The 26,801-nt window shown below is 39.3% G+C and overlaps 1 long non-coding RNA gene and 1 pseudogene across 2 annotated transcripts in view; both read left to right on the top strand.

Annotated features, from left to right (window-relative positions):
- The window catches only part of LOC309624593, a 1,127,080-nt gene that overhangs the window by 741,843 nt on the left and 358,436 nt on the right, over positions 1–26,801 (top strand). The gene's annotated exons all lie outside the window — the stretch shown is intronic.
- LOC309624562 (chromobox protein homolog 3 pseudogene) lies at positions 19,886–24,696 on the top strand (annotated as a pseudogene). The gene has a single exon. The product of its transcript is annotated as a chromobox protein homolog 3 pseudogene (transcript).

Genomic DNA, 26,801 nt, shown 5'->3' with positions numbered 1-26,801 from the left:
GGGCCAATAACACATGAAAGTGCTCAATACCTTTAATTAAAACCATGAGATACAATTTCATATCCACTAGAGTAGCTAAAATCAAAAAAGCAATACCAAATTTTGGTAAGCATGTAGAGCAGCTGGCATTCTCATACGTTTTTGGTGGGATTGCAAAATGGAATAGCCACTTTGTAAATCTGTTTGGCAATTCCTTATAAGGTTAAAGATACTCTTATTCTATAACCCAGCAATTCTACTCCAAGGTATTTATTCAAGAGAAATAAAAACATATGTCTACACAAACCCTATACAAGAATATCCATACCAGCTTTATTCTTAACATCCAGAACCTGTCAACAAATGTCCATCAGCAAGAGAACGGATAAACAAACTGTGGTATGTTCGTATAATGGAATACTACTCAGCAATAAAAATGAACACAGTACTGATATGTCCAACAACATAGACAAAACTATTGTGACAGAAATCAGAGCAGTGGTTTTCTGCAGTAGATTAGGATTGATTGGAAGGAGGCATGAGAGAGCTTTCTAAGGTAATAATAAGGTTATGAAATAATAATGAGGTAATGAAAACATTCTGTATCCTGATTGGAGTGTTGGTTACAAAAGTCTATATGTTTGTCAAAGCTCACCAAATTGAACAAATATTTGGGATCTTTGCATTTCACCATATGTAAAATTTACCTCAGTAGAAACAATGATCTCTTTTCTATTAAATGGGAGACAGGGTGCTGCTGAAGGAAGATGTACCTATGAATCCTGGCTTGACCGCTTACTAGCTAAGTGACCTTGAGCAAGTTACTTACCCTTCCGTAACTCACATTCCTCATCTAAAAATGGAGATGATGATAATACCAATCTCATTATGTTTGTTGGGAAGATTAAAGAATGTAGCCCCTGAAACCAGCTTAGCACAGTGCCTGACCTGATCTCCTGCCTTCCCAAATAGGTTCAGTCTTGAAGACCTAGTTAGTCCTTGTATCTTTTCTATGAACTCAACTTCTTAAACTCTAACCCTCACCACTTTGTTCTTGATCCTTATCTTGCTCAGCACTTTGTTTCTCCACCTCACATTTTCATAGAGCCCTCTAGCACTCTCCTCCTTTTCCCTGTGTTTAAATGTGATCCCCACAGTAGACTGCAAGCTCCTTGAGGCCAGTACTCTCTCTGCTATCTCCACGCCCTGGGAGTACGGGAGGTACCCAGGTGGTATTCCACAGTTGCTTCTCCGTGTTATTATTTAATTTGTGACTAGGTAGTACAAAATTTTAAGGTGGACTATTGTGATGAATCTCACATTGTTCAAGAATTTTAAATAATAAAAAATATTCAGTGACGAGTCTCTTCCCAATCTCTCTTCTATCTGGTTCGCATGCCCCCAATACCACCAAAAAAAAAAAAAGAAAACTCCTGTTATTCCACATATTTCTCTGTGAAAATATGATACGTATTCTTATTTTTCCCTCTTCATTACATAAAAGGTAGCTACCATAACACTTGTGCATTTTGTTTTGTTTCAACCAGCAATATATTTTGAACCTCTTTGCAAATCACTCATAGAAATCAATCATAAAATGTCCCATTGATTAATGTGCTATAGGTTATTTCCAATCTTTTGCTGTTACAAAAATGCTATAGTGAAAAACTTTTTTACAGGCCTTTCACACACGTACCAGTACAACCGTAGTATAAATTCTTAAAAGTGAAATTTCTGGGGTAAAGAATCTATGCATTGTTAATTGATATTGTCAAATTGTCCTCCCTAGGAGCTTACCAATTTATATATCCACAAACGATGAATGACACTGCTTGTTTCCCAACAGCCTCGCCAATAAATGAGTGATCAAACACTGGGATTTCTACCAAAATCATAAGTAGAAAATGGTGTCTCAATGTAGTTTCTCTTATAGGAACCTGAGACTCTTGTTATATGTTTATATACCATTTGTTTTGCCTTCTTTGTGAATTGTCTATACCTATCCCTTGCCCATTTTTCTTTACAGTTGTTGGCCTTTTTCTTTTCAGTTTCAAGTCACTCCTTATATATCAGAGAGATGAATACTTTTCAGTATGAATTGCAATTTCTCAGTGTGTCCTTTGAATTTATTCTCTGCTCTTACGGTTTCTGCTAGGCAAAGTGGTTTTAATTTTTACATACTTTAATTTATTAATCTTTTATTTTATGGCTACTAGATTTTGAGTCATAGTTATTAAGGCCTTCATATTTTTTTTTTTTGATTTGGCTGTTTCACTGTACAACAGATAACAATCCAAAAAGATGGAAGATTTCACTGTAAAAATGGAAACCTCGGGAGTATTAAAAGAAACGACAGATGCTTCTTGACTTGAATTGAGTCCAATTTAATTGACACATTTTGCATGTTTGGGGACCCACTTAACTCCACATTAGACACAGAGAAGGAATCTTGCTAATCTTGCCTGGGGACATTTTACTTTGATTATCCCGTTGGCTGAAGCATGATGGCAGCTCTAACTGGGAACTCATGTTTCTCACTCTGGCTGTGGTCCAGACACTTTTTCTAAGTTGCCGCTTTTGTTTCTATTGTTGCGTTTCTTTGTTTTGCTTTGTTTTCTCATGAGCAGGAAAAACAAGCAGTTGTCAGTCACAGTTACTCAGAGACCCTTATCATTGCCTTTGTCTGCCTATCACCATGGGCCAAAACAAGGGAATTAAATCGTTCACGCATTCACTCATCCAACAAATGAATGTATTAAGCATCTATTAAACGTAAGGCGGCCTGCTCAGTGCTAAGCAGACATGATGGAAAAAAGCAGGCAAAGTCACTACCTGCCTGAAGCTTATATTCTAGCATGAAAGGTTGATCTTAAACATGTCATAAGAGCTAAATGCCAGGAAAAGTTACAGGGTGTTGTGAGAGTTTGTAACAGGAACCCCTGCCCTAGTCTGACAGATCAGGGATGAATTCCCTGAGGAAGTCTCTTTGGAACTGAGTTTTGATGGAGTAGGAACTAATCAGGCAAAAAGCAGACAGAGACAGAAAACCAGAAGAGCAATGGCCCCAAGGCCAGAAGGAGCATGGTGCCATATAGGAAGCGAAGAAGAGTGAGGTGATTGGCTTGGAGAAGGGAAATGGCATACAAGCTACACAGGGGCTGTTGTCAGTTGGGTTCCCTGGCTCTTGGGATCACCAACTAGGAGGAGAAGAGGAAAGAGTAAGATTACTTGGATGGAGAAGTTGGGCTATGGTGCAGTCACAAGAAGACTTCAGCTGACTCTGCAGGGAGCTCTGAACTGGGATGCCCTTCAGTGCTGGGACAAGGGGGACAGCCTTCATGTCCCAATGTTGAATAGTCAGTAGGCCTGGGCTGCTCTCTGCCAGCTAGTGCTGATAGGTGAGGACTGTCAGATGGCAGCACTGCCAACAGCTGCCCAGATTCCCTTCCAGGATAAATTCCTTTGTCCTGGAAGGGAATCTGGGCAGCAAAACACAGTAGGAGCAAATCCCTCTGAGCCTTTCAGATCATGGTAAAGAATTTTAATTTTATTCCAAGTGAAGGAGGATGCCAAAGGAGAGTTTTACGCAGTAAGAAAAATGATCTGATTGACCTTTCTGAAGAGTAGTCTGGCTGCTTTATGTACATATTTTAAGTGGATGAGTGTGGAAGAAGAGAACGCACTTAAGAGGCAATTACAGTGGTGGCATGGACTTGAGTGGCAGCGGAGGAGAGAAGTGGGAGGTGGGAAGGAGTTTGACTGGGTTTGGCCACAGTGTCAACAAGATTTACTGATGGATTGAATGTGGGTTGGTGGGGAAAAAATAGAGGAATCATAGATGATGGCTTTGGATTGAGGTTTTGGATTGAGCAGTTCCTAGACGGTGGTGCCATTTAATAAGATGAGGGGGACGGAAAGGAGCACTGTTCTTGGCCATCTCATCACATATCCCAGGAAGTCAACTTTGTAATACAGTTGTCAGCTATTTTCTATCTTTGTGCTATTCCAAACACACAAGGACACGTTACCCATTCTTTGGGCCATAGTTTTCACTTGAAACACAGGTCAAAAGCCTCTCATCCTTCAATGTCCAGGTCCAGTGCTACTTCCTCTGTAAAACCTTCCTTTTTCATAAAAACATTGGTGTATGTATAGATCCTGATATTTTATATTTGGGGAAACTAGAAATAAGGGAAATTAACTGACTTGCCCAAGACTGTACTGGATACCAACAGAGCTGTGACTAGACATTAAGTCTCCTGATTCAGTGGCTGAAAACTGCATTAAATCAAGGGAGAATGGAAAGTCAACAAGGAGGGACAGAGTGAAGGCCAGATCAGTTAGGAATTGATTATGGAGGTCCAGGCAAGAGATGATGGTAGCCTAGCCTAGGGTGAGAGTAGGGAGAAGAAGTGAACATATCTAAGAGTCTTCTAGGAAGTAGAATGGGCAGGACTTGGTGTTGGTTTTGGACAGAGGGAGTGAGGGAGAGGCAGGTGTCAAGAGTAACTCTTTGGATAACCTGTCATTCCCCAAGCTTGGAAGCACCAAAAGAAGACTTGGTTGTGGGGGGAAAGGTCATGAGTTTGGTTTTCATTTCATTGTTCAGACCTGAACTCATACCTCTGGCATTAGGGGCTTGGCACTGGGACCTCCCAGTGGGATCACTAGGTGACTAGTACTTGAACCTCTGTGGGAAAACTGCAGTGCTGGTGCTCAGACCTCCAATGGATGTTTGTCACTGGTACTTGGAACACTGAGAAACAATGGACTAGAGCCTTCACGCTGCACCCTCTCCCTGCCTGTCTCCTGCCTTCCAAATTTCCACCACTGCTTCCCACCGGTAGAACCTAACTTGGAAACTCAGGTGTCTGGGAAATGCAGTATCACAGAGCAGAACATGGGGCAGTGAGCTTGGGGCTGAAAGACCTTAGATAATAACCAGAACAACAGGTTTAGGGAATGAGCCCTGGGTTAGGCATCAAAACACTGGGTTTCCTTTCCAGCTCTGCCATCAGCCAGGTGTGACCTTGAACATGTCACTTCCCATCTCTGAGTCTCTTTTCCCTTCCTTCAAATGTGTAAACATCTCTTTGATGTTGCACATACTTAGGTGTCTGTCCTTAAAGAAGCCTTCTCTGACCCCCATCACTTAGGGGGATTTGGTGCTCTTCCTGTTGCTCATATAAACGCCTCTCCTAACCTCCTTTTTAAAAATTTACCTTACTTTTTAACTGAGAAATACGTAACACACAATTAAAAGCACAGATCTTAAATGCTCAGTTTGGTGAGTTTTGACAATTGTATACACCCATGTAATCACCAGTAAACTTTGCCATTTTTTAAAAATTTTATTTATTTTTTATTGAAGTATAGTTGATTTACAATGTTCTAATTTCTGCTGTACAGCAAAGTGACTCAGTTATACACAAATATATATATTCTTTTTTAATATAAAATTTGCTATTTTAACCATCACTTAGTATACAATTCCATGGCATTAATCATATTCACAATGTGTGCAACCATTACTACTACCTACCTCTTAGTATCACATTGCATTTTACTTGCCTATTGATAAGTGTGAATCCCCTAATAGAGAGTAAACCCTCAAGGGCTAGAATCACATCTTATCCCAGTGATTGCCATTTAGTAAATACTGGTATTTGTTGGTTGGTTGAACAAGTGAATGAATGAATGAATGAATGTCTAAAATCTCACGGAATGTGTCTTTTTATCTAGTAACTATAATAGAGTCATCTAACTGCTCCTTTAATTCTCCTCCCTTTCTCAAATGTTTATTAAGTATCAACAGGTTGTCTGTGCTAAACTCTAGAAATCAAAAGACAACCTGGGCAGAATTCCTGCCCACAAGTCCACAGCCAGGTGAGGGGGTCCAGACAAGTAAATAACGTGTGATAAAACAATTAATTCTTAGTAGGAAGATGAACAGGGTGGGAGTTATGGTTGCAGAAATGAGGTTATGCCTTATACTGACTTGGAAAATCAAGGACAGCTTCACAGAGATTAAAAAAACAGGCTTAGTGGTGTTGAGTGGCAGGGTGGGGTGCAGAGTCTAGAGAAACTGCAAGGAATTCTTCAGGGCCAGAGTCAGGGTCCTTTCTCCTCCGGAGTCCCACTTTCTGCCTCAATGCCTGAGATTATTTTTGGCAGAGAAGTAAAATAGTGACACTAATTTTTTTAAGCATAATGGGTTTTGCTTACCCCCTTCCCACCCTACTTCCTCTTCACTAAGGTTCTTCCTTGTTTCTCAATGCTTCCCTGTTTCTCAACGTTTCCCTTGAGTTAGTTTCTCCTCTTTGTGCATGCTTTCTTTAAACAGGTGGCTTTCTTTATTTGTGGCTTCTCATATAAGGTCTTTGTTCAAGACCTTGGGGTTTTCCCAGAGAAAGCCATGTAAATCTCTAAAACAGTTTTACATATTTATTGGTCTCATTCAAAAGTAGCTGATAAGGGAATCTGTACGTCCTTGCTACTATGAGTACTCATATTCACACACACACACACACACACACACATTCTCTTATGTCCCCCACTCTACCCCACTCTCCCATTGTATGTATCTTAAGGACTCAAACCACTAAGAAGTAGTTGTCTGTGGTCAAAAGGGTGCTTTCAGACTTTAAATAACTTAGGGACCTGACGCTCTTATTTAAAAGGCTGGATGATTAGATGGATGTATGTATGGATGTATGTATGGATGGATGGATGGATGGATGGATGGATGGACGGACGGACGGACAGAAAAGTGAATGACCGAGACAGTCAAGCTTCTGCAATCATGCCGAGGTCACCCTTAGTAACAACCCTTAGTAGGCAACTCAGAATGGGTGTTGGCAATGATGATGACAATAATAATAATACTGATGATTGTGTAATGTAAGTGCTACAACAGAAGAATGAGAAAATGTTCTGGGAAAGGGTGTCAGTGAGATTCCAAAGAGTTAGGTCTAAGACTTCATGCTGTCCCTCTTTTGTTCGTTGAGCTGAATATTTATGGGGCGGTCTTCTTAGGCATCACCTTTTGTTCAGACCCTACTGTGCATTGTCGTGAATACAAAAGAAGTATCAGATGGCATCCCTGTGTGTTTTAGGATAATTCATGGCCTGACATAAGAGATACCCTTCTCCTTGTCAGCCCTAAATTAAGTAATTGGGTGAAAGATTGTGAACTCTCAAGGATGGGAATCATCCAAAAGCATTTTTCAATAAAGACTTTTTATTTTCTACTCAAGATAATATTAAGTAATAATAAGATATTATCCACGCTGTTTCTCAGGTTCTAAGTATAAGGCATCTTACTTAAATAGTTTGAGAAATCCAAACAAGATCATACCCTATTTTCAGAAGCACAGATAGAGAGGTCCATCTATAGTCAAGCTCAGTGGAGATGGAGGGGGAGGACATGCCTCTCTCTCTTTTGTGCCCCAAATGATTTATTCAGAGAAAGATATAAAGATGTAGAAGAGTATCTCATGTTCTCCTTTCCACCTCTCATTGTCACAAAGGAAATTACACATGACATTGGATTAGCCCAAGTGGTGCATTTGCCACGCAGTCCAAAACTCCCTCTTTGCCCATATGAAAGAGGGATTGTCGTGTGGCCAGGAAGATTTCCAGAGTACGCAAAGCAAGATTATGTGAAGACCCTGGCTTCTGCCCAAGAAAAAATTTGACTCCAGTTGCAGAAATAGGAAAAACTCAAAAGTCCTACAGGCCAAGGGTGAAAAGATGAACCAACCTCACCAGCTTCCCTTATGAAATGAAGGAGGAACTATTCGATAGTAAGGCTATAAGCAGAAATAGCAGCAGCTGAAAAGGCAGGAAGACCTGTGTGCAAGGTAAATTTACATTTGAGCCAGAAGTATAAGCAAGCACAAACTGTGAGGTGGCTCGTTGTGCTTGGAACACGTTTTCCCCAGACTGCTCATTAATCTGACGGATTTCAGTTTAATCGTCACCTCCCTGAAGAAACTTCCCTAGTCAACCCTATTGTCACCCCCTTACCCCACTCCTACCCCCAGATATGGAGACTTGATCAGGGTCCCCTGTATATGCCCTCACCAAATCCTATGTTATTTAGCCCATCACATTAATCACATTTGTAAATAGTCATTTACGAGATTATCAGTTGCCTCTCTCTCTCCCTGACTGGGCTATCAGCTCCCTGAAGGCAGGGGTCACGTCCGTCATTTTCTTGCTGTACATACTCAGTGTTTCACACAGTGCCTGGTTTGCATCAAAAAATAAATAAATGTTTCTTGAAATATTTAATGAGAAGAAGCATTTACTCTGCAGAGGACACAGCCTTGAGAAGGCTGAAATGAGGAGCCTGGCTTCAGAAGACAGGTTGTTGCACCAATTTACATTCCCACCAACAGTGTACAAGGGTTCCCTTTTCTCCACATCCTACCCATCACTTGCTATTTGCGGTCTTTTTGATGATAGCCATTCTGACAGGTGTGAGGTGATATCTCGTGGTTTTGATTTGCATCTCCCTGACGATTAGCCATGTTGACAAACTAGTGGTTACCAGGGGAGAGGGGGAAGGGGGAAGGAGCAAACTAGGCATATGGGATTAAAAGATACAAACTACTATGTTTAAAATAGATAAGCAACAAGAATACTACATTGCAAGGCACAGGGAATGTAGCCATTATTTTGTAGTAACTTTAAAGGGAGTATGATCTATTAAAGTATTGAATTACTATGTTGTACATCTGAAGGTAATATAAGATTATAAAGTATACTTCAACTTAAAAAAAGAAAAAGAAGAAGAAGAAGAAAACAGGTTGCTGTTGCTGTCCCTGGAGAGATACCACCCAGCCTCTGGGTTTGAAGCCCTGGGCCCCTGGCAACGGCACCTCTGGGGTCCCAGATCCTGCCGCAGTATGCTTAAGGGTGAATACTTGGTTACCCACATATGTCCCCAAAACAAATAGCAGAGGGAACGAAGCACAGACTGCGTGCCACATAAGCAGAATTATTGCTAAAAATAATGCTTCTCAAAGCCTCAGAAAGGAGTCAGTGAATTAAAGGTTTATATTAACCTCATTTCACTTTTCTTTTCATTTACAGGAAATTGTTTTAATTTTCCGTGTGCAGCTGTTTGATGTTTATGTCACTGACTGTATTTTAAAAAAATAGCTGCAACATTCTGTTTTGTTCTAAGTTATTTAAATAGAAAAAGGACCCCAATTGATATTTTATTAGTTGCTATATAATAATTTGTTTTCAAAGTACTGGATTTTTTTAAAATTTAGGATACTATACGTGTCTTTCCTATTTGGGAGTGAGAGAAGTAATTTTTAAGAACATCATGTTCAAATAAATAAGTAAAACATCTCCCTTCTCTTCAGTGGTCCTACACATCGTATTTTATACGATTAATTTAGATATCCAGGCTGTTGAACTGTCTGGGTTTTCTATACTTTTTGAAAGAATAAGGATTTTTTATGGGATAGGTAGAACATTACTTTGAAGCAGGGTTTTTGGACCTGACAATTCTTTGTTTTGGGGGGCTGTTCTGTACATTGTAGGAGGTTTAGCCTCTCCTACTCGATTCCAGTGGCATACACCCAGCTAGAGTTATAACAATCAAAAATGTTTCCCAGCATTGCCACATGTTCCAGGGAGCAAAATCATCACTGTTGAGAACCGTTGGTTTAGAGGGTGGGAGAAGCTAGCAGGCAGAGACTGTTTCTTCATCCTTCAAGAAAGGCAGACTTAGATGAGGCAAGACCCATCATTGGCTTTTTTGGTCATATGTTTTTCCAATCATCAATTTGGTCTCCTTAAACCACTTCGGACTGGATGCCGAAATGCTTCATAGAGTCCCATCCCTTGGTGAAAACATGGGACAGAAAATGTCTTTCTGAAATGCCTGGAGGCTCCCCTCCCTATACAGTGGAGAGAATACTGTACAGGCATCTAGTCAGACCAGCAGTCTGCTACTTGTTACCCATGTGACTCTGGGGAGTCCCAAGTCCCTCAACTATACAAAGTACTGGTACAATACTTGGTCCGCATATCAAAGAATGGTTGGAAGAATGAAATCAAAAGGTACCCAATTTTGTTTTTCACAAGTGACAGAGTCAGACCAAGTAATACCTGTCAATGTAATGCCCTTTCCTGAGAAAATTACTTTCTCAGTGGGAGGTAGAACAGAGCGTGGTTATGGGTCTGGTCTTTGAAATCTGACCAGCCAAGGCTGAAAGCAGCTACCTCATCTTACCAGTTGTGTAGCTGGTATACCAACTAGGACACATAACCTCTCTTAGCCTCTCTTTCCTCATCAATAAAATGATCGTAACATCTACTATAAAGGGGAGACTGTGAGAATTATAGAATATATGCAAGGCACATTGTACAAGTGTCCAACATAGGAGAGGCACCCACAAGTCATGTTTGCCATGGCTGTTACCATTGTTAATAAATGCAGAAAATATTACGTGCTGTCTGGCTCATGGGGGAGACATTTGGGAGCAGAGTTTCCTTTAGGATTCCTAAACCAGAGCTTTAATGGGAATGTCCACTTAAATTGCTTTGCTTAAGTCCAACGGCACAGAAAGTCATGTTGGAAAGATTAGTCCTTTGTCAGGCTTTGCTGGCAAGAACTGTGTCTTATTCATATCTATACTCAAAGCACCTAGCACAATGTATGGCCAAAGTAGATGCATTCAATCCTCTACTTGACAGGTTAAATTTCTAAGCATCTGCTGGGTACCAAAAACAGTTCTAGGGTCTGGAAGAAGGAACAAAGATGAGCAAAGACAGGTGCAGTCATGGCCCTCATGAAGACAAGAGTCCTATTGCAAAGACTGCAAATCAAAAACTCACAGGGAACAGGCAGATGTCAGAAAAGCCACACAATCTTTTTGGTCTCTTTAATTTTCCCACTTATGGTAGACACATAGTTATAGAGAAATCATTTTCATCTTTAAAAAAAACAGCATTATAAAAATGCTAGTAAATGGCAGACACTATAGTCTCAGTTTTAGAGACAATAGTGCGTGGTAAGAAGTGTGGTTCGCTGGAGAGGAGAATGCCACTACTGAACAGTAAAGGTGGCACAGTCTCCGAATGGTTTTGAGATGTCTGGCTCAGATCAGTCCGAAGAGAACTGATTTTCGACAGTGGGGTGCTTGTAATGGACAGAGGGTGGCAGGCAGTTGCGAGGGCCATGGGTAAGATATAGTATGATTTCCAGAAGACTGGGTTATAGGAGCCATATTCCCTGAGTCCCTGAGCCCACAAGGCTCAGCCACGTACCTGACAGTGTAGGCAATGTTGCACAACTAGGACGATAATGACTGGCCTACCTCTTTATAAAGATATTTGTAATATTCACCCAAATTATAGAGATGGGGAAGGAAAAAAAAAAAACTTTTCATTCAATTGTCTTGAGAAGACTGTCAGAAAATTCCTCTCCAGGTGATTTTAAGTATCTTGTTCCTGTGGGAAGAAGCCAATAGAATTAAGCATCCCTCTGCTAGATTAAATCTTAGTGCTTTTAGAATGGTTAATGTCTATAGGACTTGTTAAATGGCTGGGGTTGGTCTTAATCTCCTGGATGCCTATGATTAGAGTCTTGACAGAGTCACATGGGATGCTCCAAGAGAGATTAGGACCACCCAACTTTTTTTTAATTTTTCTTTTTTTAAAATTTTGGTCTTCAGGCTGAAGCATCACAGGACTCTGGATAAGGAACAGAATGAAAGCAGGATTATAGGGAAAGGCAAAAGGAGCTAAAGGACATTGAGAGAGGAGATTTCAGAAGAGTTTGGGGTCATCATAGTTTTAAAATAAATGTGAAGCAAAAGTCCAAACTGTGCGTTATTTACTTCTAAATAAGACATTAGCTGGGTCATTTTTAATTAAGAGGTCTGCAACATTCTACATATAAGAAATTGTGCAGTTTTGTGGTCTTTATCATACAGGTTTCAGACTTGTCTGGTTTTCTCTTGGCACACTTATAAAAACAAGTATAAACTGAATGCTATTTTAATAACCTTTATGGTACAGTATTATATATTAGATGCAATTCATTGTTTCTCACCCCATATTTATTTCCCACAGCATACCACTGCTTTTACATTAGATGTTTACCCTATCGGGAGAAAAATGGGTCTAAAATATAAAGCTAGCCCTTTCCTTTTACAGACATCCTGTAATTAGCTCAAGTTTTCGTCTCTTCACAGCAAGATCCTGCTACACAAAAGTTCTCTTTTCTCAACATATTTTTGCCAGATGTTTCCACCAAAAAAAAGTGTAAGGCAAAGTTTTTTGTGTGCATTGGTGCATATGACTTCATCCTTAATAACTGCCTCAAAATGCTCCGCTTCCTTAATTAAATGAATTAGTTCTCCCCCAGTTCCTGTGTAGAGAACATCTATTGTCTCCATCTTCACAAACTCTCAGCATTTCAGCCATGTGTGACTGCCCCGTGTGCCCTCAGGAGGGGTCAAACAGCTTCACTCACACTCATCCTATATTTTTAAAACCCAGAGTAAACACTTCAGTTTTTTGACCGACGAGAACTCAATCACTGCAAATTAACATGTGAAACTGCTGTTCTCTCTCCAGTTAACCTTACAGTTTTGTCTCATTAAGGGATGATTCTACACTCTGTGTTGAAATATTATGATAAGTTTGCATCCGTATTAGCAGTCAGGCTCTATTTTGTTTCACATAGCAAGGTTTTCAGCTTTGCTAGAGAATACTTCTATGTATTCTAAAATATTTTCCAGAAGATCCGTGCCCCTGAGATGGGGGAGATCAGGAGAGGCAGGTGGGAGGGGCCCTCCCAGACCCCAGACTGGAGGAGCAGAAGAGGAGAGGAGGGCGTTTGCCCTGCCCTCTCGAGCCCAGGAAGCCTGCTAGCTCCCGGGTGAGGTCCCCTGCCCTCTGAGACCGGGCTGGGGGGCAGGCCTGGGCCCCTTCTGTTCCTTGAGCCTAAGCCCCATCCTCCACAGCCCCCAGCACCTTTTCCAGCCCTGTGGGTCCTGAGCATTGGCCCCGCCCACACCCAAACCTCACCCTTGCTTAGGCCCCGCCCTCCAAAGCCAAGACCTTCCCCCCCCTTTTTTTTCTTTTCCCTCCTCCTCTTTTTTACTATTGTGGTACTAATGTACCTTCCAGTTATTGATTCATTTATATTTTTATTTTTACATTCTTTCTAACATATCTGTTAGTTTCCTAGTCTAATTTTATTTTTTACTTTGTTATTGTTCTCTTTTTTTTTTTTTGCCACCCCACATGGCTTGCGGGATCTTGATTTGAAAGCCCAGGGTTGGGGGGAAGCTCCTGCGGTGGGAGCTCTGAGTCCGAACCACTTGACTAACAGAGAACCTCAGACCCCAGGGAATATTCATCAGAGTGAGGTCTCACAGAGTTCCTCATCTCAGCACCAAGACCCAACTCTTCCCAATAGCCTACAAACCCCAGTGTTGGAAGCCTCAGGCCAAACAACCAGTAAAACAGGAACACAATCTCACTCATAAAAAAAAAAAAAATGAGATGGCAAAAAAATATGTCACAGATGAAGGAACAAGGTAAAAACCTACAAGACCAAATAAATGAAGAGGAAATAGGCAATCTACCTGAAAAAGAATTCAGAGTAATGATAGTAAAGATGATTCAAAATCTTGGAAATAGAATGGAAGCACGGATTGAGAAAATACAAGAAATGTTTAACAAACATCTAGAAGAACTAAAGAACAAACAAACAGAGATGAACAACACAATAACTGAAATGAAAAATACACTAGAAGAAATTGATAACAGAATAACTGAGGCAGAAGAACAAATAAGTGAGCTGGAAGACAAAATGGTGGAAATAACTGGCAAGGAGCAGAAGAAAGAAAAACAATGAAAATAATTGAAGACAATCTCAGAGACCTCTGGGGCAACACTAAATGCACCAACATTCGAATTATAGGGGTCCCAGAAGAGGAAGAGAAAAAGAAAGGGTCTGAGAAAATATTTGCAGAGATTATAGTGGAAAACTTCCCTAACATGGGAAAGGAAATAGTCACCCAAGTCCAGGAAGTACAGAGAGTCCTATCCAGGATAAACCCTAGGAAAAACACACCAAGACACATATTAATCAAACTAACAAAAATTAAATTGAAAGAAAAATATTAAAATCAGCAAGGGAAAAACAAAAAATAACATACAAAGGAATCCCCATAAGGTTACTAGCTGATTTTCCAGTGGAAACTCTGCAGGCCAGAAGGGAGTGGCAGGATATACTTAAAGTGATGAAAGAGAAAAACCTACAACCAAGATTACTCTATCCAGCAAGGATCTCATTCAGATTCGATGGATAAGTGAAAAGCTTTTCAGACAAGCAAAAGCTAACAGAATTCAGCACCACCAAACCAGCTTTACAACAAATGCTAAAGAAACTTCTCTAAGCAGGAAGCACAAGAGAAGAAAAAGACCCACAAAAACAAACCCAAAACAATTAAGAAAATGGTAATAGGAACATACATATTGATAATAATCTTGAATGTAAATGGATTAAATGCCCCAACCAAAAAACACAGACTTGCTGAATGGTTACAAAAACAAGACCCATATATATGCTGTCTACAAGAGACCACCTAGGGACACATACAGACTGAAAGTGAAGGGATGGAAAAAGATATTCCATGCAAATGGAAATCAAAAGAAAGCTGGAGTAGCAATACTCGTATCTGATAAAATAGACTTTAAAATAAAGACTGTTACAAAAGATAAGGAGGGACACTACGTTATGATTAAAGGATCAATCCAAGAAGAAGATATAACAATTATAAATGTTTATGCACCCAACATAGGAGCACCTCAATACATAAGGAAAATGCTAACAACCATGAAAGGAGAAATCAACAGTAACACAATAATAGTAGGGGACTTTAACACCCCACTTACACCAATGGACAGATCATCCAAACACAAAATAAATAAGGAAACACAAGCTTTAAATGACACAATAGGCCAGATAGATCTAATTGATATTTGGAACATTCCACCCCAAAGTGGCAGAATACACTTTCTTCTCAAGTGCACACAGAACATTCTCCAGGATAGATCACATCTTGGGTCACAAATCAAGCCTTGGAAAATTTAAGAAAATTGAAATCATATCAAGCATCTTCTCTGACCACAACACTATGAGATTGGAAATCAATTACAGGAAAAAAAACTGTAAAAGACACAAATACACGGAGGCTAAACAGTGCACTACTAAATAACCAAGAGTTCACTGAAGAAATCAAAGAAGAAATAAAAAAATACATAGAAACAAATGACAATGAAAACACAACAACCCAAAACCTATGGGACACAGCAAAAGAAGTTCTAAGAGGAAAGTTTATAGCAATTCATTCTCACCTCAAGGAACAAGAAAAGTCTCAAATAAACAATCTAACCCTACACTTAAAACAACTAGAGAAAGAAGAACAATGAAAACCCAAAGTCAGTAGAAGGAAAGAAATCATAAAGATCAGAGCAGAAATAAATGAAATAGAAATAAAGAACACAATAGCAAAGATCAATAAAACTAAAAGCTGGTTCTTTGGGAAGATAAACAAAATGGATAAACCCTTAGCCAGACTAATCAAGAAAAAAAGGGAGAGGATGCAAATCAGTAAAATTAGAAATGAAAAAGGGGAAATCACAACTGACCCTGCAGAAGTACAAAGGATTATAAAAGACTACTACAAACAACTATATGCCAATAAAATGGACAACCATGAAGAAATGGACAAATTCTTGGAAATGTACAATTTTCCAAGACTGAACCAGGAAGAAATAGAAAATATAAACAGACCTATCACAAGTAATGAAATTGAAACCATAATTTAAAATCTTCCAACAAACAAAAGTCCAGGACCAGATGGCTTCACAGGCAAATTCTATCAAACATTTAGAGAAGAGCTAACACCGATCCTTCTTAACCTCTTCCAAAAAATTGCAGAGGGAGAAACACTCCCAAATTCATTCTACGAAGCAACCATCACCCTGACATCAAAACCAGAAAAAGATGTCACAAAAAAAGAAAACTACAGGCCAATATCACTGATGAACATAGATGCAAAAATCCTCAACAAACTACTAGCAAACAGAATCCAGCAACACATTAAAAGGATCATACACCACGATCAAGTGGGGTTTATCCCAGGAATGGAAGGATTCTTCAATATACACAAATCAATCAATGTGATATACCATATTAACAAATTGAAGGAGAAAAACCATATGATCATCTCAATAGATGCAGAAAAAGCTTTTGACAAAATTCAACACCCATTTATGATAAAAACTCTCCAGAAAATGGGCACAGAGTGAACCTACCTCACCATAATAAAGGCCATATATGACAAACCCACAGCCAACATCATTCTCAATGGTAAAAATATGAAACCATTTCCCCTAGGATCAGGAAAAAGACAAGGATGTCCACTCTTGCCACTCTTATTCAACATAGTTTTGGAAGTCCTAGCCACAGCAATCAGAGAAGAAAAAGAAATAAAAGGAATACAAATTGGAAAAGAAGAAGTAAGACTGTCACTATTAGCCGATGACATGATACTATACATAGAAAATCCTTAATATGCCACCAGAAAACTACTAGAACTAATCAATGAATTTGGTAAGGTTACAGGATACAAAATTAATGCACAGAAATCTCTGGCATTCCTATACAGCAACAACGAAAATTCAGAAAGAGAAATCAAGGAAACAGTCCCATTTACCATTGCAACAAAAAAAATAAAATACCTCGGAATAAACCTGCCTAAGGAGACAAAAGACTTGTACTCATAAAACAATAAAACACTGATGAAAGAAATCAAAGATGACACAAACAGATGGAGAAATATACCATATTCTTGGATTGGAGGAACCAATATTGTGGAAATGACTATACTACCCAAAGCAATCTACAGATTCAGTGCAATCCCTATCAAACTACCAATGGCATTCTTCACAGAATTAGAACAAAATAATCTTTCAATTCATATGGAAACATAGAAGACCCCGAATAGCCAAAGCAATCTTGAGAAAGAAAAACAGAGTTGGAGGAATCAGGCTCCCTGACTTCAAACTATACCACAATGCTCCAGTAATCAAGACAGTATGGTACTGGCACAAAAACAGAAATATAGATAAATGGTACAGGATAGAATGCCCAGAGATAAATCCACACACATGTGGGCACCTAATTTACAAAAAAGGAGGCAAGAACATACAATGGAGAAAAGACAGCCTCTTCAATAAGTGGTGCTGGGAAAACTGGACAGCTACATGTTAAAGAATGAAATTAGAACACTACCTAACACCATACACAAAAATAAACTCCAAATGGATTAAAGACTTAAATGTAAGACCAGGCACTATAAAACTTTTAGAGGAAAACATAGGAAAAACACTCTTTGACATAAACTACAGCAAGATCTTTTTTGACCCACCTCCTAGAGTAACAGAAATAAAAACAAAAATATGCTAACACATTTATATGGAATCTTAAAAAAAAAAGTTGTTCTGAAGAACCTAGGGGCAGGACAGCAGTAAAGACGCAGATGTGGAGAATTGACTTGAGGACACAGGGAGGGGGAAGGGTAAGCTGGGATGAAGTGAGAGAGTGGCATGGACATATATACACTACCAAATGTAGAATAGATAGCTAGTGGGAGGCAGCCGCATAGCACAGGGAGATCAGCTCGGTGCTTTGTGTCCACCTAGAGGCGTGGGATAGGGAGGGTGGGAGGGAGACGCAAGAGGGAGGAGATATGGGGATATATGTATATGTAGAGCTGATTCACTTTGTTATACAGCAGAAACTAACACCATTGTAAAGCAATTATACTCCAATAAAGATGTTTAAAAAAAGTTATTATAAAAAAATTTAAAAAGAAGATGTGGCACATATATACAATGGAATATTACTCAGCCATATAAAGAAATGCAGTTGAGTTATTTGTAGTGAGGTGGATGGACCTAGAGTTTGTCATACAGAGTGAAGTAAGTCAAAAAGAAACAAATACCGTATGCTAACCCATATATATGGAATCTAAAAAAAAAAAAAAAAAAAAGTTGACTGATGAACCTCGTTGCAGCGCAGGAATAAAGAGGCAGACATAGAGAATGGACTTGATGACATGGGGTGGGAGAGTGAAGCTGGGGCAAAGTGAGAGTAGCATCAACATATATACACTACCGAATGTAAAATAGTTGGCTGGTGGGAAGCAGCAGCGTAGAACAGAGAGATCGGCTCGGTGCTTTGTGATGACCTAGAGGGGTGGGATAGGGAGGATGGGAGGGAGGCTCAAGAGGGAGGGGATATGGGGACTAGTGTATGCCTATGACTGATTCACTTTTTTGTGCAACAGAAACTAACACGGTATCGTGAAGCAGTTATACTCCAATAAAGATCTATTTAAAAAATTAAAAAAATAATAAAATTTAAAAAATAATAAAATATTTTCCACCCTTAAGATCTTACCTATCTCTGCCATTGACACTGAATTTTGTAAGGTCAGTAGTGGAGGTGACCTTAGGAAATCTGATTCAGCCCCCTTTTTTGGTAGCTGGCAAAACAGAGGGAGTTACCCTAGTCATACATCTAATTGGTAAAGACATCTTGACCCTCATTCTCTATTTCACATCTGCTAATAACAAATGACACTGAATTTTCATTCGGAAAACCAAAAGAAAACAACAACAACGAAATCCCATCACCTTTTATCAATGACATAGGCTTAGTATCACTGAAGATGATGCTACAGATACTTCCTACCAGTGGCAAGTCAGTATTTCTCTCCAACTGTCTCATGGGTTGGGCTGATGTAGCCACACTCTCATTTAATAAACTTGGAATACAACATGACTGTAAGCTCCCACAAGGATGGGTGGCATAGGGTTAAAGAGCAGGAAAAAAGTCTTTCTAGTTAGATATGAATCCAAATCTCGACTTTACCTTTTATAGAAATGACCTGGGCAAGTTATTCAGTTTCTCTAAGCCTCAGTTTTCTCATTTAAAAACTGAATTTTTTTTTAAATTGGGATATAGTTGCTTTATAATGGTGTGTTAGTTTCTGCTGTACAACAAAGTGAATCAGCTATACATATCCCCTCCCTCTTGGACCTCCCTCCCATCCCACCCATAGGAACGTCTTCAGAGGGCTGTTGTGAGGAATGAATAAATGCATTGATGAGCCTAAGCATGGATAGTGTAATACCTGACACACAGCAAGCATCTGACATACAGCTTTTGCTATATTTGGTTAAAATCCCAAAGCTTGGCAACTGCCTGGAGTAGAGAGGTAGGGAGAAAAGGAGCAGAAGTCAGTGTCACAGATGAAGGTTAGGTTTCAAGCCCAGGTTACTAGACATTCCTAGTCCTCACCAGTATCCACCTTATCTCTCCCTCCCAAACATGAGAGACACTGCATTTTCCAGCGTCCTATCAGTTAGGTGAGGGCCATGACTGGGACTAAGGTGAGGCCGGTAAGTTGCCTAAGATAAAAAATATAAGGAGCCACTGGCTTTTGGGGTCACACCAGTGCCAGTCCTGTGTTTGCATGATCCAAAGAGCCAATGGGCTCCCTAGATGTCACACTAAGGGCTTCACTCCTCTCAGCCTCGTCCCAACCCCAAGTAAAGCCATGTGACGAGGGCTGGCCAGTGAGCTGCACCTGGAAGTGACCCTCAAGAGCCAGTACTGGACAATCCTCCATGCCCTCTTCCTCTGCCTCTGCAACTGAGGAGGTTGCCAGTTCTAGATGGTGGAGCTCAGTAGCTCCATGTCATAGAGTCCCTTGCCAGCCTACATGGACATGGCGCATGATCGAGAGATGAAATTGTGTTGAGCCACTGAGATGTGAAGCTTTTTTTTTTTTTTACTGCTGCTGCTGCTGCAACAAACCTAGCCTATTTTTATTCTCATTATTGGCATTATCCCAATCAAAATAAATCACTTCATTTTTGTCACTCTTCTCCTGAGAATCGAGCCCAGGCAGAATGAAGTTGAAATGTTAGCCTTGGCCCTTTCTAGTTGTATTTTCTCTGAACTTCAGTTACCTTGGTCGATAAAATGGCACTAATAAGCCATGACTTGCAGGGTTCCTGAGTGGGGTTGAAGTGCGGGGTTGCATTCTAGCTGGCTGTAAATGGGAATGTCCTTCTTGAGAAGCTTCTCATGGGCAGGGAATGTCTCTATATCCCCAAGACCTAGCACAGTGTCTTGGCATGTTACACACGTTTAATAGATGTTTGTTGATTAAGTAAAAAAAGACTGCTTTACGAGTTATAACAAATTTTCTACAGAGTAAAAGCTATGAGCCATCAGTCAACCAAGAAATTGGCCCAGATTTTCTCCTGGGTCTCCCTGTGAATCTCTTATTCTTTCAGTGCCTGCATCAGCTAGGTTGTCAAGGTTACCCTCATCATCTTTGAAATATTATTAGATGTTGACCCATATTGTGTCAAAATTATACATAGACCTGGATGTGTGTTTGCCTCCCCTACTGCTCTGACTACTCTCACTCTCTTTTCTCATCTGTTTCCCTCATTCTACTGTATTTAAATTGATGAAAGATTTTAAAGCCTGGCTCTTTACCGGAATGAGATATTCTGTATTATACTGACTCGGTGAGATTTCAAGGGACTTAGATTCAAGCCTTGAATAAGTTGCAAAGTTCTTTTCTTAGCATTTAGGTGAGATTCCATCTGTTCCTTCTAAATTAAGTAGGTACGACCTGGAGTTCCCCTCATAGTTCTGATCAGTTTTCTTACGTTCTTAAGCTTTCGTCATTATCACCATCATCCCCACCCCCGTCATCATCACCATCTCACCATCATTGTCTCAGCAGTGTATTTATCTGGTCCTCTGTTACTCTGTTTACTCTAAGTGCTCCACATGCCTTGTATCACTTAGAGTAGTGAAACACATGCCAGTATTAGTCCTATTCTACAGATGAGAAAGTTGAGGTTCAAGAGAATAAGAAACTTATATCAGATATCAGATATAGGTAACGAAATACCAGAGCAAAGATTAAACTCAGGTTCGGTTTGACTCCAAATCCTGTGATCTTACCTTGCCGTTGTACTGACTAAGCAAGAGATAAACATGAAGGGGATCTCAAAGGTGACCCAATTCCTTCCTGTTTCATTAAGTTTTAAAACATATATTTGAAAAATGGCAGTGATACCTAATATTCTGAGTATTTCAGTAGGGATGGGAAATGGGGAAGAATAATTGGCAGCCCAGTCTGAAGAATTGGGCTTAAGTAAAACATTACTTAGAAAAACATCCCCCATTTCTTTATAACCTACATTTTTAAGAGAACAGGAAGGGGAGACGATTTGGCAAAATTGTTTATTGAGAGACAGTATTTTTTAAAAGTCACATTTAAAGGTGTGCATGGTTAGGGACTTCCCTGGTGGCGCAGTGGTTAAGAATCCACCTGCCAATGCAGGGGACACAGGTTTGAGCCCTGGTCCAGGAAGATCCCACATGCCGTGGAGCAACTAAGCCCGTGAGCCACAACTACTGAGCCCATGAGCCACAACTACTGAAGTTCGTGTGCCACAATTACTGAAGCCTGTGTGCCACAACTACTGAAGCTCACACACCTAGAGCCCGTTCTCCGCAACAAGAGAAGCCACCACAATGAGAAGCCCGTGCACCGCAACGAAGAGTAGTCCCTGCTTGCCGCAACTAAAGAAAGCCTGTGCACAGCAACGAAGACCCAACATAACCAAAAATATAAATAAATAAATTTATAAAAAAAAAAAAAGGTGTGCATGGCGAGATTAAAAAAGTTAAGGAAAAATAGTTCCCCAGCCCCCTCCGTCTCAGATGTGGCTGGAGCTTGAGGCGTGCGGGGCCAGAGACGCGGCAGACCCGGGACCCGGAGCAACTCAGAGGCAGTGAATAATAGCTCTTCAAGTCTGCAATAAAAAATGGCCTCGAATAAAAAGGACATTGCAAAAAATGGGAAAGAAACAGAATGGAAAGAGTAAAAAAGTCGAAGAGGCAGAACCTGAAGAATTTGTGGTAGAAGAAGTACTGGACCATCGTGTAGTGAATGGGAAGGTGGAGTATTTCCTGAAGTGGAAGGGATTGACAGATGCAGACAATACTTGGGAACCCGAAGAAAATTTAGATTGTCCAGAGTTAATTGAAGCATTTCTTAATTCTCAAAAAGCTGGTAAAGAGAAAGATGGAACAAAAAGAAAATCTTTATCTGACAGTGAACCTGATGATAGCAAATCAAAGAAGAAAAGAGATGCTGCTGACAAACCAAGAGGTTTAGCCAGAGGTCTCGACCCAGAGCGAATAACTGGTGCCACAGACAGCAGTGGAGAATTCATGTTTCTCATGGAATGGAAAGATTCAGATGAGGTGGACTTGGTGCTGGCAAAAGAGGCAAATATGAAGTGTCCTCAAATTGTAATTGCTTTTTATGAAGAGAGACTAACTTCGCGTTCTTGTCCAGAAGATGAAGCTCAATAATTGTTTGCATTGCTTTTTATATATATTTATATATATATATAAAATCTGGGTCTTGGTTTTTTGATTTATTAGTGTGAAGAAATAAGTACATTCTAATGAAAATCAAGTTTGATATGTTCGTTTTGAAGTAGTATTGGGGAAGTTGTTGGGTTTTGGGGGGGTTTTTTGGGGGTTTTGTTTTTGCCTTTTTTGCATCTGTAGCACTGGTTACTTTGAACAAATAAAGCTTTCTGTAGTTGCTTCCTTTAGCAGAAAAGAACGTTTGATACCACAGTATATTATTTCCTCTGCATTAGAGAACAGCTTTTCTAAATGTTGGGGAAAATCTCCATAGTCATTACTTAATCAGAATTTAGAATTTGCATTTAACTCATATATGCCTAAGGACCATTCTGGGTTTTTTGTATGTGTATACATAAAATACATATGTAAATGGTTTGGGGTTTTTTTTGGTTATTGTTTAAATACATTTACCAAAACAAAACCAGCCTTTCACAACCATGGATAAACCCATGTTTCTGGGATTCTGTCATTTTGAGCAATATAAGAAATCACTTCAACTTAAATTGAAAATTTAAATCTTAACCTTTCAAATTAAATAATTTTGTAATTAATTAGACAAATTAATGTAAACAATTTAAATTGGATAATTTTTTAAGGCAGCCCCATCAGAATCTGCATCCATATCTACCATCGTATAAATGCAGTTTTATATGTAAAACCCCTGAAAGGAAAATTTTATCTCTGTTAACGCAAATGAAAAAACTAGAAAAATTCTGGTATGTTTTAATTAGCCAAGCAAGACTTAGTTAAATGGACATTTAAAGCTTCCTTTTGGCAAACCATTCTTTTATAAGAAGTTGAAATCCCCGTGCTGTGTTCACTGAAAGACTGTGATACATGGAATGTCTCAGACTTGTTAATGGAAACCTAATCAGATGGTTAGAGATGTTGGCAATTTAGGATCTGCAGGAATAAATGAGTGAACAAACTTTTCTAATCTAAACTTGACCTGCATGTTTTTTCAAACTTTACCCCAACCCATTCCTTACATGTAAGCTCAATCTTCTCAGTATTTGGGGTTACTGGTTCAGCACAAGCCAGGAAAAACAATAACTTTGTAGTAATCAGAATATTATTCAACTATATGTTGTTTATTGTAAATACTGGTGAACAGTGGTCAATAAATAGTTTTCTATTCCTTTAAAAAAAAAGTTGATAAAATGTATACTAATATTATTCTTCAGGCTAATTTAAAGCATTACACTTCGTTAAAAATAATAAATTTTCTTTCGAAAACATGACCTTTCAAACTGAATTTCTTTAACTCTTGAGGTTGAGCGTCCTATGTCTGTTGGCCATTTTTATTTCCTTCTGTGTGAATTATCCGTAAAATTTACCATTTTGTATTGAAACATATGCGTGTATATATAAATAATTTACAAGAACATTTTATATGTTATGGAAATTAGACCTTTTGACTGTCATTATACTGTATGCCCCAAGTTTGTCATTTATACTTTCTTTGTTAATGGCATTTTCTGTAAAAATTTATTTTTTCATTTTTATGTTTAAAAAGGTAGCTTTGATACTTCCTATAACAGAGAAAGAATTTGGATGTTAAGTCTAGTTTCACAAATCTATTTCGCGCCAATAACGAGAAGGCAGGGAACTACTGTATAATTTGTGAGGCAATTTGCAGAAGACTTCCTATTAGTCTCTGGCATCATTAAATAATAGCCATGTGCTGATTTGGCTACTTTCCATGCAAGGCCTGAGCCACACTATCTATCAGCACTCCCATCAGTTTGCAATGCCTGGTTGATCAGAATAGGTGTTAATGCCAGCCCATAAAACTACCGCTAATTTATGGATTTGTTGAAATGTTGAGTGATTTGCTGCTGAGAGAAAGAATTTAAGAAAGAGAAGAATGAAAGAAAGCTGGAAAGGAGGGAGAGGGAAAATAAACAAAGAGAAAAGGAAATGACAGAATAAAAGAAAAGGAAAGAAATAGGAAAAGAAAAAGACAAAGAAAGAAGTAGAAAAGAAAGTTATTGAAAGAAAATGGAAAGGCAAAAAAGGGAGAAAGAATAGAAGGAAAGAAAGAAGAGAATCAAAATATAAGTAAAGATGGAGGATGGATGGATGGATGGGTAAATGGATGGATAGATGGGAGGGAAAAGGAGGAAGGGGGGAGGGAGGGCGGAAAGAGAAATCAAAATATAAAACTTCAGGCTAAATTCATTTCAATTATACAAAGAATCATAAATCCTAGGGATGAAAGGGAATACAAAGTTCCTTTAAATCTAAAGCTCTCCTTTTGCAGGAAGAAAAACTGAAGCCCAGTAAGGTTGAGTAAATTCCCTCAAGCTCACACAGCATGTTCGTAACCAAATGAGAATCAGATTCCAGCCTAGTCTCCTGACTTCCAGTCTAATATACCTTCTCTCACATTTTGTTTCACTGGAAACTTGCTATTGGTTTGAGTTGACTTCAAACAACTTCCAACATAAATAATATTATATCCCAAAGTGGGCCTTTTGCTAGACCAGAAAATCTTACCCCATGTGATTTTTTAAAATTGTAACACATTGTCATAACAGAATTTAACCTATAATGTGTGAACACCAAAAAAACAAATGAGCTAGCGGTTCCTTCCTACTTTAAAAAAAAAAATTAAAAGGGAAAGCTGTTTGCAACCTATAATAGAAAAATGTATTTCAAAGGAAATGACTTAACTTAGGAAAAGGCCAAAGTCTTCATTACTATTTGGTCGAATTTTGATTTTGTGCCATAGATACCTGAGAAACATTGTGCTTTTTTCTATTGCTGTTTAGGAACAGATAGTCAAAGAGAAAGAGAAGCGGGAGGTGGATGTAATTGCATTTGGCTTTTCACTTCAGTGAGTGTGATTTAAGTTCGAGATATGACTTTGCTAAGAAGGGGAGTGGATGGTGAATGGTTGAACATCAAAAGGAAAAATTATGAACGACTGGAAAACCATAGTATTTCTCCAAATGCCCTTAAACACAGAAAAGATCCCCTTTCACTTGATGTAAATGTGCCCCTCATTCTTGTTGTCAGGAGGCAGGACTGAGTGAGAGCTCAGATTTCTTTCACTCCTATGATTCTCTATGATCCTCTAATGGTAAAAAAAAAAAAAAAAAAAAATCCCTTTGCCCTAAATAACCAGTTATTTTTTCTGTAAGCCCGTTTTTATTTTTATTTTGAATTTTATTTTTTTAATACAGCAGGTTCTTATTAGTTATCTATTTTATACATATTAGTGTATATATGTCAATCCCAATCTCCCAATTCATCCCACCACAACCCCGCCTCCCCCTGCCCCCCGCTTTCCCCCACTTGGTGTCCATACATTTGTTCTCTACATCCGTGTCTATTTCTGCCTTGCAAACCGGTTCATCTGTACCATTTTTCTAGATTCCACATATATGCGTTAATATATGATATTTGTTTTTCTCTTTCTGACTTACTTCACTCTGTATGACAGTCTCTAGGTCCATCCATGTCTCTACAAATGACCCAGTTATTGCTTTGACTTTCTATTTTACTTTAGCAATGGGGAACTTGCTTCATTCTATTAATTTATTTTGGATGGCACTCTGCTATATTATCTTAGCTGTTTAGAATTGGTGCCAATGCTGTCAGAGTATTTAGTTTCATCCATTCATTCAACAAATACGTATTGAGCTAAGTACCCACTGGGTACTGTTTTAGGTGTTGGGCATACAGCATAAACATCACAGATTAAAAACTCTGCCCTCACAGAATTGGCACTCGGGTGGGAGGGTGGGCAGATATAGACCATAAATAAATTGGTATGATCACATATGGTGTGTTAGGAAGTAATAAGTGCTATGGTGAAAATGAAACAAGGGGCTAGAAAGGGCAGGGGTAGTAAAGGAGCCTTAATTTTCAGTAGGAAGATAAGGAGCCGAGGCAGATGGGCTCTCTGATGAGAAAACACTTGAGCAAAGACCTGAAAGAGATAAGGAGTGAGACACAGGTATACGGTCCCTTGGTTCTAGTATCCCCGGCAGACACCAAAATCCATGGATGCCCAAGTCGCTTATGTAAAGTGATCGAATTGCCATCGGCAGTTGGTTGAATCCACAAATGTGGAACCTGCGGATACCGAGGGCTGACTTTATCTGAGGCTTCTTTCAGGAGAAGGGAACAAACCTGAGGAGAGACCTTTGGGCTGAGTGGCGGAGGCACCGTGAGTGAAGGGGAGAGCTCAGAGAGGTTGGTGCCCAGAGCTTGTAGGGCTGAGTAG

This window comes from Balaenoptera borealis (assembly GCF_965194805.1).
Source record: "Balaenoptera borealis genome assembly, chromosome: 2".
NCBI classification, from domain to species: Eukaryota; Metazoa; Chordata; class Mammalia; order Artiodactyla; family Balaenopteridae; genus Balaenoptera; species Balaenoptera borealis.
Note: the sequence above shows the minus strand (reverse complement) of the source record. Positions and strands in the feature narration are given on the sequence as shown.